A 12,802-nucleotide genomic window follows, 5' to 3' on the forward strand; every position below is an offset into this window, starting at 1 on the left:
TGATCACTCTGGACACGAAAATGGCAGCAATGACGTCAAGTGCGGGTAGTTGCTAAAACGCTGTGGACAAACCAATGAACGTCTCCTTGAAGTTGAGTTGTCGTCACCCTATCTTCATTATATATGTCGCCAAGTTATTGAGTTCTACATACTAGAGTCTGGTAACATAATGACATTGCCAAAGTTCGAATGCGTTGGCGAAAACACAAAATGTCATATGTCAAAAACCCGAAATAATGTTCCATTATAGCGTAACAACAACAACAGGAAAAATGTTCGCGCTATCCTCGGAATAAGTGCCGCATGGTCTTCGCGTTAGCTGTAAAATGTATACATGTACGATGCTGTGTTCCCGTGGACAAGCGATTACTCATCCCTTAACTCTTCCGAGACTGTGAATGGCATGAATAGGCTGGAGTGTTTCCACGGATTCCGGGCGATTCTTTAACGCACGAATAAATTCAGAGCGAATGGAATGTCACATTTTTAACGCATCGGCATTGCAGGAGTGGATTGATGGTGTGCTAGAATCGTAAATGCCCACACAACCACATTGTGACCAATGCGTCGACAAACAGCATGAAGTAACGCAAACGCTATCTCTTCCGTGGAAACACAGCCCAACGCCATCGAAGTTGATTTTATTATTACAGTTAACGCGTTTCTCTTGCATTATGGATTCCTTTACGACGTGTTAGAGGGCGTCTGACGTTCAAGTCATTCCCTTTCTCATTCCTACCCTAGTAAAGGAAATGGGCAAGTCATGATTATGTGATGACACTATGTAATAGGCCTTTTGATCAGTTATTGCGCTTATTGTCCACTTTACACGCAAACGTGACTGACGTAATATTTTAGGCAAGTCTTGGTGGCAATGTAAAGACTATATTGTGAATTTTCCGCAGCTTAACTGAGAGCAATAATTGGTAGATGATTGAGAACACAAGGGTCGTTGATTGTGTTTGTTTCTTTGTTTTTAATTTTCATTTATTTATTTTTGAACCAAAATAATATCGATAAAACCAGTTTGTATGCGTCTAACATTTTAACATTGCGGTCAGCCTTATAAGGGTGGAGAAAATTTGACACAGGTGAGTGACGGTAAAGTGACCATGGATTAAACCAGCTGTTGACCACTGGCAAGATATGATTTTAATGTCATCTGCTGATAGCAGACACACCAGTCTCGCATGACATTTCCATGAGTTTATTAAAACCTGACAATGTCTGGAAGGTAACCCAATTTCCGAACGCATGTAAAGTGGCCGCAGCTGTGCAGGAGTAGCCATTGGATCAACCGGACATGATGTATCGATGTGACCGAATAGTGTAGTCAGTGACAAGAAGAGTCATCTGGGATTCGATTCCTACCATGGATGAGGCATTGGTAGGTTCTCCAGCTCTCTGTGGTCGTAAGGGCATTTATTGACAAGAAGCGTTTATGCATAGCGCAGAGAATACTATCACAAGTTCCTCAATAGTTTACCAAAGGTTTGTTGTTCACTCTGGATACTCCCAGTTTTTTTGTCCCATTTAAGTCTACCATTAACAGCCGTCAGTGAATTAATCAAGTATATTTATAGTGAAATGAAGGTATATGTAAGCAAGGGTTCACGTGTTTTTGTCCCTAAATTTTTTTTTCACAAGGAGGTGAGGTAAGTATTTTATAAGGTCTAGATTTAAATTCATTAAAAAAAAATGATTGATGTATTAGCATTTTGTGCAATTAAGTATTTCAGTTATGTACTTGGCTTGATGAACCAGCATTGGCAAAACTGGATTTGCATTATTTATATCCTGAGCTAGAATGCACTGTTTAGGACAGAAATCGAGATCGCTCAGCACTATTAGTATGGGACATAAAGCCCATCTTAGAATATAAATAATGTTGTATCAAAAGGTTTACTATAGAAATTAAAACGCTTTATAGAAACAGTTTTCAGGTGTATGCCTAATGAAGATGACTTCATTTTATGTTGTCTCCTTGCTGCGAGACTTGCGAGCATTCCTGTCATCCGCTGAACTCATTAAACTCATTAGAAAGTAAGACCATGTCCCTCTGTTCCCGTTGTAATTGTTTATATATATCCACAGGCCTGGTTGGTACGGTTAGCAAAATAGCCAACAATTGTTGTGTGAGCTGCCGCTGGAATTGAACTCGGACCAAAAGGAAATTGACAGTGTCTAGTAGCTAATATTAATAACCAAAAAGCTGCTGCTGTATTAATTTTTTATTTCATTTGAGTTTTACGGAATACTCAAGAATATTTAAACAGTTATATTTGTATACGATGATGGCCAGCAGTACTGCGCCATGCGGTGAAACCGGGCAGATCCCGGGGAATCTATGAATCGAAATATACATTCGTATTCAGCCACCAACCATCATGGACGTTCCAGGTCAATAATCGCAAGATTCTGTCCACATTTACGTACAATAGAATTACACGTGTAAAACTTAAGAAACGTGGAGTGAAAGCGTGTGATCGAATGATCTTCACTCACTAGTTTTTGCAGTAATAAGTTGTCTCGATTAAATGGAAGCCCGTAAGTCACTCTACTGCGCTAGCACGCTAACCACTCGACCAGTTATATCCTTATGTGGTAATGGTGCAGAAAATAACGCCATCATCCAGCATTAAGAAGCACTGGGCATAATATGAAAGGCAACGAAAGCTAGAGCAACGACAGTGCGATCATTGCGATAATTTGTAGGCCCTCTATATTCAAAACTCAGTTGCAGCCTGTGTCTATTATTCCACTTAATACAACGCACGACGTACAAGCACAAATCACGCACGACGTTCAAGCACAAATCATGCATGACGTTCAAGCACAAATCATGTACACTGTTGTCACTGTCGGTATTCGATCAATAAAAGCAAAAAAAAAACATCACTAAGGCTGCCGTTTTGGAGGAATGTGAGCACCAGAAAATTACGTTATGCTATGTCACAATAGTTGCATCCTCCCACAGCCAATCCTTATGTGGATTGTTACTGTGTGGGCCTTCTGTTATTTCTGTCAGTTATATACCCTGGACGACAGGGACCGGCGCAATAAAATTATTGCAGATATGGCCCTCATTGATCATTGTTAAGCCCACACCAGCTGCTGGGCCTCAGCAGGTCAACTAATAAACAGACTTCAATTGCCACAGCAGGACTAATTAAACCCGTACACAACCGTTATAGATAGGACTTGACAAGATAACCAACCCTGGTGGAGCAAATAGCTGCATCGACACTGCAAATGAGAGAAGTGTCTTGACGTGTACTCGCACGGAGTGAGGTCGGACAAAAGAGCCGAGTTGTCAGCTTATAAACAACATTTGCGATGAAAGCAGTGATGTGCAAACCTAATAAGCGAGCAGTGAAACTTGGCCAGGGAGAAAGAAAACGGTCAAAGAGAATTCTATAATTGCAGGAAATGTCTATTATGTCAACCACGATCCACATCAAGACTTCAAACGTTTTCTCAGCAAAAGAAATATTTGTCTGTTTCGTTGTGCATTTTTAATATCATGTCATAAATGGAAATGACACTTAGATGAATAGAATATGAAGGAATATGCGGACCCGACAGTGTAAACAGTTTCCGTGTTTGTGAAGGGTAACCAATGCAAGCACCATTAGATACACCTGGCTTCTCTTAAAGGTCCCAAGGTAAAAGAAGGAGAACAATACCCTTGTATCAAAGATAATAAAGGCCTAACTGTGTTGATTTACACCGCAAAAGCTTTGGTACCTTCAACAAAGTAATGTTATATAGCAAGATACTTTGATCTCGGATGTTTCGCACTTTATAAACAGTTTTGATTTGCCGTGACATAATACACCTCAACAACAATGATAGTGTTTTCAGTGTATGTGTTGCTAGGTGGCAAAGTTTTAGTTGGCAAAACACAAACATTGACACATTGCTTCTTTGTACTCTTTGTCTACTCGTCGAACTAGGCCCTCTTGTGTCCCATTTTGTGTGTAGCCTAAATTTGTCAAGCGGTATAATGCTAACATTGGTACATTACCGCAGTGTGATATGTGTGGCTTAACTTGCGTTGTGAGTAGTTTGTGTAGTTTTGATTTGTCAAGTCGTAAAGCACAGAAATTGCTACATTGCGCCAACGTACTCTTTTGGCTACAGGATGAATCAAGCACTTTTGTGTTTGATTTTGTGTGTGGTTTTAATTTCCGAGTGTACTGTGGCAGTCTACACTTTGTGTCATTGCTTGCTGGTGTGTTGCACTTTTGTAGTATTTAGATTATACAAGAAAATGGTAGTACACAAACGCTGTCCTATTGTCGGAAATAGTGTTATATGTTTACTGGACGCAGAAACATAACGAAGTGCCATAAGGCTGTAAACAATCAAACATTGACAGTATCCCGGGTGTTTTGAGTGGCCTTATTCTCTTTTGTCGCGTCATTTTTGTAGAAGTTTTGTTTCAAAAATTGTAGAGAACATCAAAAATGACAGTCTGAAGTGGTCAAACATACAAAAAGTGACGAAGCTTGACGGGTTTTTATGTAGCGTCCTCAATGCTTCAAAGTTCTTCTAAATACAGTGTTTGCCTATAATTGTGTGGGCAACTTTTGCGTTTATTTGAAATGTTGAATACGTTGGCATAGCTACGTCCACAACATTCAAAATCACTGCGCTTAAGATGAAAATAATTCTTAGTAAAGGATTTTAGAAACAAATACAATTGGATAAAAAGTGAATCCGATCTGTTTGGGTTTATACAACACCGTCTTTCCATGCCTTTGGAGAAGCACTTTATCAGAACAAAAAGCACATTAAATTCTCTTTTATAACTGCATTTTGCAATTGTGTAGGAAAGTCAGTCGTCTGACACATCCTGTTTAATCGGGACTATAAGTTGTGTAGAAGACCTGATCAAACATTGTTACAGGACCTGGTAGAGATTAGCCCCGTGCTTGACTGTCGATAGATGATACGCTCCTGGTCACCAACAGGGTCCCCGTCGTAATTTTCACACTCAAACACAGCGCGGTAGACTAAGATAACAGACAAATCCCAGTCCAAGTACACGGATCGATGTATGACGACTTTGTTTGCAAGCAGTCTTTGGTTTGCGATAGATTAAGAGGAAACTTCTGAGAAATTGATGAAGTCCAGAGTAATTTTCTCGGACGCCACAGGAAGCCAAGCCGGAATCAAAGTATGGCGTCTTCTCGGGAGCCAGCGAATCTGACAGGCTTAATGAATTGTTCCTTGCAAGGCATTTTCTACTCCTGCCGCCCGCGTTGCTCAAGCCGTGGTATATATATATATATATATATATATATATATATATATATAATATATATATATATATATATATATAATATATGTGTGTACTCGCAACACGGGGGGTACAACCAGTCGTGGTGTTTGCTGGTGAAATTAAAAACAGCTTGACCACTAGACAATGGTAAAGTTGATTATCAGCAAGGAAGAGCCTGGAGTTAAACCGGAGTTCAGACAGTACTTGAGGACGGAAAGTGGGGATAATTCCCCGGACGAGTGGGCAGAGTTTTATCTTTTGATGACAAGTCGTAGTGTAAACAGGAGACGGTTAATATAACTCATTACCCGTGATAACAGATTAGATTTACACACCCACAGGTTACCTTTATTATAAATATACACTTTTTTTGTATTGCACGTGCACATTACAGCAAGTATTTTGGGGAGCAAACACTTTTAGCTGTGATAACCAACTGTGTATGCTTGTCTGTCGGTAGGTGAGTTTTTATTACATCCTACCGTTTAACATGATCATTTCACTCAGCGAGGCGCCTGACTGAAGGTCGATTTTTTGGCACGATGTCGCAAATATTGTGAATATTCGCTTGTTACGTCGCGCCGAGGTGCTGTTTCCTGAACGGTATTCCGCGAATAATTTTCAGAAAAGAAGTCTTTTATTCACGCGAATAGTGGTGCATTTCACTGTAAGTTTAAGTTTTAAGTGACACATTTTTGATTCCCATTGATTCATGCTTCATGCAACTTGTATGGCCATTTAAGAATTTTTGGGATATTTGATTAATTTCTTACAAGAAAAACGTCAAAAGTGTCTTATTAAAGGTTTTATGTGCTTCTCAAAGTGTATTTTTACAGGTCAAACTTTACACGAAATACTGTACTTGAAATTTGCATCCTTGGTACGCTGTCATAGACCAATGAAGACCGAGATGGCGTTTTTGAGATACATGCAGGATGACATATCTGTCCTCCTTGGCTTACAGGTCTGGAAATCAGAACCTAAAAAACTTACAACATAGATGGTAAAACCAGAGCTGACCACTAATCAGGCTTGGTGTGAGTCTCCTATGAGAGCAAGGATCTGTGTCATTTCGGCTCCTAAATGCTCAATACAATTATGTAAATGAATATTGGGGGCCCTTTGCGGCCCTCCGCACCAATGCGGTCACTATGGGTACAAGTCCGCTGCTGGCTTCCTCTCTGGCCGAACGTGGGGAGGTCTGCCAACAACCTGCGGACAGTTGTGGATTTCCCCCGGGCTCTGCCCATTTTTCTCAAACCATAATGCTGATTGCCGTCGTATAAGTGAAATATTCGTACGGCGTAAAAACACCAAAGTGCGTTAAAAGAGACAACAGTGTGACAGTTGGCAAATGGTCACACGTAACCGGTGAAAAACGGTCTCATTTTATGTTTCACATTAACTATTCATGTAAATGCTTAAATAGTAGCAAGCTACAAGGCCCCCGGAGCCATAACCAATCAGAATTAGGTAAAAAATGCGGTGATGCTAATTGCAGTTATGAAGACGTTTAGATCATAGGGAAGATTTAAGCTAAGTTTCATATAATTAGATTCAACACTTTGAACAAAGTCCTAGGACATGGAAAATCACTGTTAAATGGGAGTGATTGTTAAAATAATCAAAATTACGGACAGACAGGGGGATTCCAGTAGAGTAAAAATAAATCTAAGTTCGTTGACCGAGGTATATAATAACAGTGGCCAAATGAGGCGGAATTTAAAGATTTGCTGTCTGGATGAGATTGAACCCTAATCTGTTTTCCACCACTCAGTCACATTTGCTTCAGAAATTGCCAGTGCAAAAGGAGGCGAGCCTTGTAACATCCGGATATAATAGTCGAACTGTTCTCGGATTTTGGAATTAAAATACAGCAAAGCAATAAAACTGCTTGACTTTGTAGCGATTGCGTTTCCCTCATTAGATTTCATGGAGAGTACATTGCCGTATGATTAGGGATAGCGGGATTGAGTTTATCGACAATATCAAAGCACTACAGGAAAATGTCTCAAACCCGGAAGTGTGACAATTGCGTTCTTTTCTAGAACCTTTACCATCTAACAAAGGAAGAAAATTATAACCAATCCCGGAAGGAATGCTACAAACGACATTTGTGTTGATTTCTCCGTGACCGGTGAGTAAATGTCAATAAGTTCTTTGGGAGGAAGATGGTGTAAAACGCCTCCGTTACAACATCGTCCTGAAATCATGCCGCCTCGGATGTTGGTCGAGCGAACCGCTATACACGAAAATGTAAATCCATGCAGCAGAAAGGCTTTATAGTTCTGTGGATCGTAATCTGGCCCTAAAATCAGACATTGATTTTTTTAAGCCTATAACCTGGTTAATAATAGGAACATGACTAGGAAAGGTTCAATGCTGAACGCACTTGGATAGGTACAAAGGTGAAACCACCTGGACTCGCCAACTGTTCTCATGGACAACCAAAACAAATGTCTGATATTGTTGACATCAATGTGTTTGTTTTCGTCCGATTGTTGTTCGAGAGAAGATAAACATCCCGTACTTTAGATTATATATTTTTGTCTTGGCACTGGTTCTACACGACTTGTGTCGTTTTGTGAGTGTGTCTCTATTTGACAAGATAATTGTTTGATTATTCACTGACAGATATTGCCCTGAATACCATCGTTTGTCTCCCCGTTTCAACTTCAAAGTTAACCATGGGTTATCTATTCAGTAGTATCGATTCATCCAGACATATGCCTCCCATGTGTCTTATACGTTCAAGTCACACATTGTATTCCGGGACAGCAGGATGACACCATTGTCATGTGGACAAATGTAGACTACACAATTTAGCCAGGGTGTCGCGGAGAAGAGGTCGACCCAGCTTGTTCATTGATTCATCCCGATAGAATGATTAAAATGTACAATACATCGTGCAAACGTTTGCCGCTAGTGTTGGCCAAGATATAACGCTGAAAGCCATGTGTCACTTGTGTAGAAGGTATACACTACGCAAGTCACAGCCCGGTGTTGTGTTAGAATCTGGCCAACGGTCTGCAATTGACAGTGGTGTATACCGCTAGAAACAGTAGGTATGTACGTATATATCGTTTAGGTGAAGAGACCTGTTTGTAGATCTTCGATACGAAGGTAAGTTCTTTGCCACACATTAAGAATTTGCTTCAGTCTCAGATTGTCCCTGCTGCTGAATTCACTATGATATATGATATGATTATGAAAACGTTATTCATGACTCGATGTATTGAGATAATGGTTTGATTGGCTGGTGAATCAGGATGCAGGTCGAAGCCACCAGTGGCATATAAATGGTTTCGTACCTTAGCATCATCTCAGATAACGTACTGTTTTTGCATTAGAATTTGTATTGCTACTCAGCTAGAGTCCCTCTTTCCTAATTATCCGAAAGGAGAGGCATAAATTCAGCCCCTCATTACCTTAGTATATTAGCCCCATTGTAGGGTAAGGTTATGCCATTTCGATACTACCAAAGACTAAAAAAGGTCCTTGATGCTGCCTCGCGTGGCGCCCAGGGCTAAGAGGTTAGAACAAGGAAACAGGTTGGCCCGGTGTCAGTATCATGTGACTGGGTGGCGTGTCATGTCTGGTGTCTTCGGCATGATACTTTAGTGGCTGTAGCACTTTGGTGGCATGGATTACTCCCTGCCATAAGGCGACACTGTAAACGTAAACACACCTAATGACTCCCCGCCCTCAAATGACTGAAAAATTGCGACGAAAAACCCTGAGCATACATACACACATACATTTCGGTATTAAATATTATATGTTGTCCGAGACTTTCATTTATGAATTGACACATTTACGACACTAACATCTCAAAGCGTGGGCATATGTACCGTATTAAATTAAATATAAAATGGGTGTATTGTAACGAAAAAGGAAAAATATTTTAAGATGATGATCAACTGAGACATTTTGCGCAAGGGAATCACTGTCCAGTGGATTTAAAGACAGCCCGTCCTTCTGCTGTACTGAGAGTCTGTCGTCATTAATACTTGCATACTAGTTTTCTAGACAACCAGTTTATTTACTGGCTATGCGTACTTCCGCCAAAATTTGTTTCCAATGCTCCGCCTGGTCGATGGCATCCTTTCCTCTAAATGACACCTGGTGCTCTTTTTTTTCGCCTTAGGGGCCACAGATTACGCTGTGCAGTCAATGAGCGTAAAGAGGATTTCCGGCTAGCTCCTATTGCCGGTTCTTTGCAAACAAGGCACGGATTCAGAGACAATGTTCCCCCGACGTCTTCTTCATTCATAGCCACCCAACAAACGCCTTAAAATAAACCAGGGTGCTGAGCGGATCAATAAGGCCTATCACCACTGATTACTTCAACGGATGGTCAACTACCGCACAGGCCTGGCCAGCCTTATACCTCGACACGTCGTACTCGCTACTTCGTTTTGGATACTTCGCATTTGACAGGATCCCGGCCACTTTCAACTATGTTTTATAGTTTTCAGTTCCGCTCTAGCGATCTCCAAGCAATACAGTGGCACGCGCAAACTGACAGGGACGAGTGAAGAAGAAAAAAAAGTAAGTGCTATTTGTATATTGAATCATTTGATATCTCCGAAAATTACATCTGTCCATAATCTAAATGTTTATTAAAACTGTTGACTGTCTCTCATAAAAGGAGCAAACATTTATCCGTGGGCAGTGACAGTAGCTAGTGGTAGAATGCATTGCTCACTTTCTGTCCGTTATTTGTCATGTTCGACCCTTCCACAGTCATCCGTGTTGACAGTCGGAACATTTCCCGGTATGTTGTGTATTGGTACCCTCATCACACATTTCTTCCAAGTCCGAATATTTGGTTTACGGTTCCACTATCCAAATTCCGCATACACCTTGAGTGGGAACATGTTTTCTATACGACTTTCCCATGCCTGCGCATGGAGCAAATACCTGAAAAATGGGACTTCAAGAATCAGTGGATTCTTAATGCATTGAAGATTGGAATCTTGTAGATGTAGACGTTTCTACAGGAATAAGGTTTACACTTATTTTACAATAACGGAAACCTCAATGGCTTTAGCCGGACGCATATCCGATTTTTAACCAGCCCATGTCCTCCTATCTGTCAGTTTACATGTCCTCCATTTTTAAAGATCACAGATACCTTGTGCAAGTGTTAAATACATATACAGTGTATGTAATACTATGGGTTTCATCTGTCTTCACTGTCTTCCATCTGCACACTGAGTGTTACATCTGGACATTGTGTTTCTTTAGGACATAGCATGTGTGTTTCATTTCATCACTGTATTTTCACTGTGCTTTCTACTCTGTGCTACCAACCTCGCATTCCTATGAAGATGGTACATTTTAATTTGTGGAATCATTGGTGGGGAAAACCCACAGGTACTGCTTATAACAAATCCTATGACATTAAACACTGGATAATGTTGGTTTACTGTTGAAGACAATTTGTTTTGCAACTGCGGCTAGTTGTCCTGGGTCGGTGATCTTCTATATTCTTCGGGTGATCTCAGGACTTGTAAATTAGTTTTTTTAACAAAATTGTTCATAGTATGTGATGTTTCTCATGCCATGACTTGTTGCTTTTTTTATCGAAAAGGTAAAACTTGCCTGGAATATCAAGCTCTTTATGCAAACCAGATGAATAACTGAATGCGTGACACTAAGGACTTGCACATTATCAGTCTCAGCAGTTAAACAATGCAATGAGGCAAGCGGACGCAGAATGCGTTATAAGATCGACCTTCAGGACGCCGTGTGACACCTACAATGTATATATATATATATATATATATATATTATAAAGCCAAAACAGTGCATTTGATTGCCTTTAGCCTTAATCTGACCAAGGCATTTTTAATTTTGTCCTTCATCGTATAAATCCAATAGATTACGTTAAGTTAACCAAGCGTTAAGTATCAAGAAATTGATTCCGGACATGTTCGTCAACGAATAAATGACGTAGAGGTAATTCTATCAACACAATATCATTCTCAATTACCCTCCGTCCCGTGCGAACACTGATTTCGAATTAAAGCGGCCCAAACCTTCTTGAGCATGTGGATTCCCCGGTAATGCAACAAGAACAGAAAGGCTATGACACCACCTGAAAAAAGCAGCACAAATTATGTTTCCTGGTTGACTGAATAAAAAGAAATAAATTCGAAGCTTTTGGACATGCAGTGAATTGTATGTTTTTTTTTCCTCCTATCAGCAACCACACATTTATGCACATAATTATATGCTGGATGTGGCAATGGTATAACATGTCCAGAACGTTGTGAAAAGGCCATTTGGTGACCTTAATGCAAATACCACCCACAGTGTGATTAGCGGACTGACTGAGCGAAAGGCTAATGGGTAAATGATCACAGGTCTTAGTTGGCACATCCTGGTATGTAGTGCCAGCGCTAATTTTGGCGATTATTTCTACCAAGATTTATTATATTGTTCTACTCTTCGTTAGGTGACATTTTGTAGGATAGCCTTAAAATTTATCGCTCGATTTGTTTTTGTCACTGCTTTTACGGAGCTTCTGTGCAAGTCGATTTTTATTGTGAAGAATAGACTATTGGCCAATTTATGGTCTTGTGAAATTAACAGCTTAATCTAGCTTACGTGCATTAGTCTAGCTTGATAACAGAACGTTGATCCCCGTGTTGAGAACACTTCCCTAATCTGTTGCTAAGGATATTTTTGTCTGCAGTATTATTATCACTAGTTATTATTATTCTGGGGTGAGGGTGTGGGGGGGGGGGGGCATTAGTTGAATCTTTACATATGCGCCCAACTGAAAAACGGTAACTGTAAAATTTATCTGTCAAGCTGACACTCAAACACACTTGTCGCGCTTGAAAGCCTATAGGTGAAAATTCCATTCAACATGGTGTGAGGGAATGAACATGGTAAGAGAGCTTTGGGCTTGTAGGTTTGGGGATTGTTCAGTGGCACTGCACGGTAAGATACAAGTAAGTAAATGTGGAATCAATTCTGTTTCGAGGCTACACTTAGACTTATATAAATATAAATATAAATATAAAACAGGACAGCATAGCAAGTAAACACAAGAGCAGCGCCGACAGTGTACAAGTATTAATATATTATAGCTGAAAAAGCGACTGGCTAGCTTGTTTATGCCACAAACATCTATCCAGGTCAGGACGTATGCAGATGGTGCTTTGGGGAACGCTGAGTGCAGAAAAACTGAAACTATTTGAAACGCAGGTGAGAGATCTTAAGTCAACTAACTCTTTTAACAAAAACCCTATGCTATATAAGCATGTGGTTGTTTTACTAACTTTTTTTGTTCACACTGGCATCAAAAGCCCATTCAACATTTGTTTTGTCTATGAATTCGGCATTGACAATATACATGTTTATGTAAAGTCAAATCCCACAAACCATTTGATTAGAGTACAACACGAGCGACTAGGCTGCCGCATATCCAACGTTGTAAGGAGTTATGTGATGTGCATTTTAGATTACTGGTCTGAATACAAATGCCAGTAAGTCATAAAA

The sequence above is a fragment of the Liolophura sinensis genome, chromosome 11 (genome assembly GCF_032854445.1).
Source record: "Liolophura sinensis isolate JHLJ2023 chromosome 11, CUHK_Ljap_v2, whole genome shotgun sequence".
Taxonomy (NCBI): domain Eukaryota; kingdom Metazoa; phylum Mollusca; class Polyplacophora; order Chitonida; family Chitonidae; genus Liolophura; species Liolophura sinensis.